Source organism: Canis lupus, chromosome 34 (assembly GCF_003254725.2).
Source record: "Canis lupus dingo isolate Sandy chromosome 34, ASM325472v2, whole genome shotgun sequence".
Lineage (NCBI taxonomy): Eukaryota > Metazoa > Chordata > Mammalia > Carnivora > Canidae > Canis > Canis lupus.
Window position 1 is genome coordinate 20,221,291 of NC_064276.1, and position 7,459 is coordinate 20,228,749.

Genomic DNA, 7,459 nt, shown 5'->3' on the forward strand with positions numbered 1-7,459 from the left:
GAGAACATTCTCATAAAGTTGGCAATAAGGGAAGGTGCTCAGAAAGAGGTCCTGTGACTCCACCTTAGGAATTCACAGACATTGCTACAATTAACACTGGACACTGCAGACCTAATAAGAAGAAACTGAGGAAGGACTGGGATAGAGTGGATTATGTTTATAGAATCCATCATGAATACAGGAAAGATACTGAGTAGGAGCAAGTAGGTTTCCATGATTCCCTATAGCCCATGATTTTCATGGATTGTTTGGTTGACAGTACTGGTGTCACAGTGGGAGTGTCCTAATGGAATGATTTGAGAATATTGAGTCAGAAGGCCTGAATCTGGTGTTATAAATTATTGGTTGTGTGATCTGGGACAAAACAGTTATCTCTACTGGAATCTTCCTTCCTTCTCTATAAAATGGTTGTCTGGTGAAAATGCTGTGTAAATTGTAATGGGTTGTTCATTGGTAGATTATCAGTTTAATACGTCATACCAATAAGCAACTAATTTTATAACTGAAATTAAATGCTTACCAATTTGAGAAGCTGAAGCTTTAAGGAGGAAGTACTACCAGGCTGGAAAAACCCAGTGAATTTTTCAGGCCAAATTATTGGAAACCCTCAGAGCTCCAGTATCCTAGAATGATGTCGTTAGGGAAAGGAAGACTCAAGAATGGAAGCCAGGGGATGTCCTGCCAGTCTCCTCATCCCAACCCCCACATCACCAGTAGTGGTGATGTTTATATGGGATATTAATCTCTCTTCTCTTGTGGGTGCTGTGTTTGCTGTTGTGGCACGCTGTATGTAATTCTGTATATATCCTTGGGTCTCATACAGGATTTAGTTTGTCACCTTCTGGGGCGCCAGCTGCTTAGTATCACTCATCAAGTAATCACTTTAGCATTAACTCTTGAGGCTATAAAAGGGGTATAGGGCATGTTCTTCAATTTAATTAAAAAATTGTTTATTGAATTCCTTGGACTTTCCAGGCACTGTGCAAAATGATGGAGATAGAATGTTGAACCACACAGGCAAGGTCTCACCCTCATAAAGCTTTTATTCTACCAAATGTCAGAGCTGGAAGAGATCTTAGGGATTGTCTGGGTGGATATAATGGGAGAAGAAACCTGGGCTGATAAATAGAGGTCACACACAACCTATACAACTTTGGACAAGTTTATGTCACAGCAAAGTGAAAATGATGATAAAAATAAGAACTATCTTCCCTAAGTGTAGTGTGGAGGGGAAAAAATGGTAATTCACCTTATAATCAGCAAAATATTGAACAAATAGAAATTGCCAATTAGATGTTTTATTAAAAAAAGAAAAGGAAGGAAGGAATACACTCAGTGCTGATGTGCATATCTTGGAAAAATACTAAATGCCTACTAAATTCTTTCTTGGTTTTTCTACCCCCTCTTGTCTCTATTCACACTGGTATCCTTTTACCAGCCAATGAATCAGTGAAGATGGTAATATTATTTTGTGCAATATAACCCAACATTGCTTTGAAAAGAGAGGGGATTTTCTTTGTGAATAGATATATTTTGATTTTTGTTACAAAATTATTGATAAGATTTGAGAGACTGTTTTCTCTAAAAATTCCATTAACTGATTAAATTTACTAATTAGTTTTAAAAAAGAAAAAAGAGGGATCCCTGGGTGGCACAGCGGTTTGGCGCCTGCCTTTGGCCCAGGGCGCGATCCTGGAGACCCGGGATTGAATCCCACATCGGGCTCCCGGTGCATGGAGCCTGCTTCTCCCTCTGCTTATGTCTCTGCCTCTCTCTCTCTGTGTGTGTGACTATCAAATAAAAATTAAAAAAAAAAAAAAAAGAAAGAAAAAAGAGAGGGGATTTATTTTCTACAGGCACACACATTACAAAAAATACTTCCAAGAAAAAGAAAACCACATAGGCATTAGAGGTTGTTGCTCTCATTCTTTTTTTTTTTTTAATTTCAGGTTTTTATTTAAATTCTAGTTAGCTAACACATATGATAAAATTGGTTTTAGGTGTAGGATTTAGTGACTCATCACTTACATATAACACCCAGTGCTCATCACAAGTGCCCTCCTTAATACCCAACATTCACCCACCTTCCTCCATCAACCCTCAGGTTGTTCTCTATCTTTAAGATTGTTGCTCTCATTCTTATTTTTATTAACAGAGTACCTGAGTGAGTTTCCTGCAGTCTGCTGCTTTCTGGCTGCTTGCACAGCCCAGTCACAGGTTGGGCCGAGAATTCTGATGTGAAAAGCCTGGAACGATCAAAGAGTGAAAGGTGTGTGAAGATAATTAGAAGGTACAGAACAAACAATAACATTTGTGTTCACTCAAGTCAGCAGATAGTAAATTCATCATGTGGACAAGGAAGAGTGATTGTTTCAAACGAAAAAAAAAATACATGCAAATATATTGACAATAATTTTCCCCCGTGCATCTGAAAAATATCATGCATGCTTTGCCAATAAATAAATATGCCTTGTTTAGAATATCATAAATGAGAACATGGATTCTAGTAGCTTTCAAGTCATATTACTAAGGCATATTTTTCAACCTTATGCTTACATCTCTTAGTCTCAGATTTGAGAAAATAAAATATATAGGTATGTTGTAAGAAGAAAAAGGAAGCAAGTGATGTTTCCTGACTACCCACTAAGTGCCAGGCACTACACGATGCACTTTCTACATACATTATCTCATTACCTCTTTAATTCTCTCCCCAGGCTCTCTCCCGCCTAGGTCTTTAAACATAGGACTCTCTATGGCCAACATGTTTTTCTGGATCCCTACTGGTCCCTCGGTGGCACTTGGCTCTCTCACTCCACTCTTCGCCTGGACACATCTCCCCCTTCAAGAATCAGCTTGGATCTGAGTCTGTCTCAGTTTTCCCATTGCACGTCTACTCAGTCTCCAGAACTTTGCTTTGGCATGCATGATCACAGACTGTAAGACTGCAGCAGTCTACTTTCCTCATTCAAGGGCAAGTTTCAAGAGGATAGGGGCCATGGCTTTTTCACTTCAATGAACCCAGGGCACGAGGAGGTTCTAACCATACATATTGCCTGGTTGAAAGAACAAATGAATGAGTTATTGAGTGAGCTAAGTATTAGTAGCCCCCAATATTCAGATACGAAAAATAAGGCTCAGAGAGGGTAAGTGGTCACACCATAGAGTAAACGTTTGATGCAGTGGGTCTAGGATTTGAACCACGTTGTCTGACTTGTTCTTAGAGTTACTTTCAACAAAAGTAGTGGAATCCTGAAGTCCCATGCTCATTCTCTCTAACCTCACTTTGTGGGTCTATAGCAAGGAAGCTCTACTGAAAAACCAGAGTCTCAAAGCACGTATGTCCATTCCATGGTGCAGAGGCTGGAAATTAGCCTGGAGCCCAGGAGCACCCCCAACCTCTGCTAAGGACAGAGAGTTGATGTCCATGATATTCAACATGAATTTTCTGAGGGTGTACCATGCGTTTCACCCTGCTGTAAGCTGTGGGGAGTTTGGAGATGAGCACAAGATAGGGCCTGACCCTCAGGCTGCCTACCAGCTCTCCAAGGGTACTGAGAGGGGATACACATGTGAATGAAGTAACCTCAAATCAGAGGAGGCAGATAAGTGGAAGAGAAGAGCCTCTGGCTGGAATCGGAAGGCCTGCCTCTGCTTTTCTCTCCCCATGACCTTTGGAGAGCCACTCATTTCCCTCCTGGAGTTTTAGTTTGCACACCTGCAAAATTTAGCAAATGGACTAGCATCAGGCCAGAGGTGATTCCCAGGTTTGTTTTTTGTCCTGCTTGGATGTTAGGGATTGAGTTGTGTCCTCCCAAAAATTCGTATGGTGAGGTCCTAATGCTTTGTATCTCAGAATGTGACCTTATTCGGAGATGGGGCCTTTACAAAGAGAATCAAGTTAAAATGAAATCCCTAAGGTGGGTTCTAATGCAACATGACTGGTGTCCATATTAAACAGACATGCATACGGGGAGAATGCCATGCGACCTCGAAGACAACAACCTACAAGCCAAGGAGAAAGGCCTGGAACAGGGCCCTCCCTCTCAGCCCTCTAAAGAAGCAGCTCTGCCAGGTCCGGTTGTCCGAGCCACCTTGTTTAGAATCCTCTGTGAGTTTGGCAGTCCTGACAAACTCACGTACTTTTGTTGCTGCTGATGGAAATGCTTTGTTTTTTTTGTTTTGTTTTGTTTTGTTTTGCCACAATTCTCATCATTCTCCATGTTCTTCTACCCAGCTACTTGGCCCATTTACTTTATCAACTGGTTCTTTAGGCACTTCAGTTTATCTCCCCTGGATAAGACCATCCCAAAGTCCTCCTTGCTTGCTCACCTTTCAAGACAGTTCTCTGACGTTGTTCAAAACTAAGAAGCCAGGATCACATTCCACGAGAAGTCTACTTTAGGACCTGGTAAACCAGACTGCATATGCCCAAGCCTGTGGCATTTGATCAGTTCTCCTGGGGGAAAAGGAAAGCCCTAACTTGTAGGATCTGCCAATTTCCCACCATGGCCAATTTCAAGCCTTCTACTTGAACTCACTGAAAGTGGAGCTGAGGGATGCCTGGGTGGCTTAGCGGTTGAGCGTCTGCCTTCAGCTCAGGGTGTGATCCTGGAGTCCCGAGATCGAGTCCCACATCGGGCTCCCTGCATGGAGCCTGCTTCTCCCTCTACCTGTGTCTCTGCCTCTCTCTTTCTCTCTCTCTCTCTCTGTCTCCCTCTCTCTCTAATTAATAAGTAAACAAAATCTTTAAAAAAAGAAAAAGAAAAGAAAGAAAGAAAGCGGAGCTGAGAGGTGTGTGCCTTTGACTCTGGGAGAAGATAGGGTGACTCCAGCGTGCTACTGCCACAGCTCTCCTGGCTCTCTCCAGTCAAACCCAGGGTCCTGTGCACCCGATGACTTAATAATGTCTGAGCCCTTAAACCACCTGAGTTGAACATCAGGAACCAAGGTCCTAATCTGTCCTCTTCTTTTGATTCACTAAATGATTTGGGATAAATCTCTAGGCCTCAACTGCTATCATTTCTAAAATGAAAATGAACGAATTAGGGGCTTCTGGGTTTGGTAGCTTGGTCACTTGGGTGGGAGGAGGCAAGTAAACTGGGCCCCCATACCCCACTTCAATCAAAGGCACTCTGCCTTTATATACTGTATATATTGGAGATCTAGGTCTGGTGTGTTTGGGGGATAAAAGGAAGGAGGTTTTATAGCTTAGGAAAAAAAAAAAAAAAAAAGATGAGTTCTTTGAGTTCTTTCCTGTTGAAATGTTTTGTGCTCTTTCATGATTTCTAGACCAAACCCCTCAGCTCCAGACTTGGAAAAGAAGTAAAGAAAGAGACAGTTGAGGGAAGAACAGTCAACAGGGTGACCAATCCTGAAGAACAAGGTACTTTCTCTCCCCATGACCTTTGGAGAGCCACTTATTTCCCTCCTAGAGTTTGGGACAGGCCAAAATCACTAGATGGGCCACAGTGACGCTATTTCTTGAGCATGTTTCTTCCAGACTCTGACAATTTATGTAAAGGGAGGAATATTTTTACCTGCCCTTGGATGGCATCCAGGTCTGGGGTGGAGGGTGGCAGCTGTTTAACAGCCCACGGTAACACTGCACAGCAATTAGGGCAGGAAGTGAAGAAGGCTGCATCGTCCAGGTGGAATTGAGGTCAAGAGAATGCAATACCTCAAAACTGAATTCATTCTCCTGCCCCAACTGGATGTCCTCCACCAATGACTGGGGCATCTGGGAGAGCAGGGGTGGTTTTCTTAGGAGGAAAGTCCTTAAGGCCATGGCCTGGGGTAGATACTGGTGTGCAAGAACAGGTCAGGAGCAAGACGATGCCAACCTCACTGTGCTTGGGGACTGCATTTCTGGTGGTAAGCGAAGAGAAGGTTGAGGAGGGATTTCTGGGAACCAGGTAGCTGATTATTAGGATGGTCCAGGGAACAGATCATAGCCATTTCCTTCAGTCAGAAACAGTAGCAAGAACGGAGCTTTTTTTCAGGGGACCAGGCACTTCACAGGGAGTCTACCTTCTTGCTCAGAATTCCCTTTCACCATCACTTCCAGCCTCACTATTGTCCCTCTTGGGTAGCCTCTGGGCTTGGCAGTTCTTCTGATGGAGGGAAAGAGCCTTTTCTTTCTTATTTCTCTCATTGTGTATTTACACTTGGGCATGGAACAGGGTTGAGTCAACATCATCCCATAAACCTTGGGCCATAGAATGGAAGTCAAGGGGCTTCATATTCATGTCAAGAAACAGAACCATTGAGAGAATTTGGATTTATTTTTAAAAGTAGCACAGTTGTCTCTCTCCCCATGCTTAGTGGGAAAGTTTGTGGAGGTGATGAGGGATTGTAGTGCAGTCAAAGGATTTTAGGGCTGGAAGGGGCCCTAGAGATTGCATTTGGCTTAAAGAAATTGTGTTGGCTCCACCTTTGAAATACATATCCGGATCTAATCACTTCTCACTGCCTGTAGCTACCCCTCCCTGGATGGTTGCAATCACTTTCTACCTGGTCTTCTTGCTTCTTCCCTTGAGCCTCTCAGTATATTTGAAACTGAGAAACCCAGTATATTTGAAACTCACAAGTGAGAATGACCCTTTCGAAATGTACATCGAATCATTTCACTCCTCTGCTGAAATCCCTGCCTTGGTGTCCATTTCTCTCAGAGAGAAACCCCGTTCCTCAAAATAGCTTACAAGGCTCTGCAGGGTCTCTCTGACCTTAGCTCCTGTAACCCTCCCCAGCGCCCGCGGATCACCATGGCTGGCCTCCTGGCTGCTCCTAGAGTAATTCGCTTCTCTCTCCGGGCATGCTATTCCCACCTAGCTGCTTCTAAATCCCCTCCTCTCCTTCAAGTCTACTCAGATTTCACCTTCTCTCTCTCTCTCTCTCTCTCTCTCTTTTTAAGGAGTATTTATTTACTTATTCATGAGACACACAGAGAGAGGCAGAGACACAGGCAGAGGGAGAAGCAGGCTCTCTGCAGAGAGCCCGATGTGGGACTCGATTCCAGGACCCCAGGATCACGCCCTGAGCCAAAGGCAGATGCTCAACCACTGAGCCACCCAGGGGCCCCCAGATTTCATCTTCTTGATAAGAACTTCCTTGACCTTTGATAGGTCAGCCTGCAAGTCCCTCCCCACCGCCCCAAACCTGGGACTTCTGCTCCCCTTATGCTGCTCTACTTCATCCCCTATTAGACTTAACACCTAATACAAAAGGCGCTCTTCATATTTCTTGCATTGTTTAAAATTCGTTTCTGCCTGCCAGGACATAAGCTTTGCAGGGGCATAGACCTTCCTGTCTTTTTTTTTTTTTTTTTTTTTTTTTTTTTTTTAGACCTTCCTGTCTTATTCAACGAAGTATGTCTGCCTCGTGGCCAAGCTGGCTGAATTAAAGAGGGTGCAACTTTTTTTTTAAACATTTTATTTTGAAGCAATTTCAAATTTACAGAAGG

The 7,459-nt window shown here is 43.3% G+C and overlaps 1 long non-coding RNA gene across 1 annotated transcript in view; it reads left to right on the top strand.

Annotated features, from left to right (window-relative positions):
• Window positions 1-4,625, top strand: part of LOC125754283 (uncharacterized) — a 48,094-nt gene extending 43,469 nt beyond the window's left edge. Inside the window, exons 4-5 of the long non-coding RNA XR_007408068.1 lie at window positions 2,156-2,269; window positions 2,715-4,625. This is a non-coding gene — a long non-coding RNA (uncharacterized LOC125754283). The remainder of the gene's footprint in view (window positions 1-2,155; window positions 2,270-2,714) is intronic.
• Window positions 4,626-7,459: the final 2,834 nt, after the last annotated feature.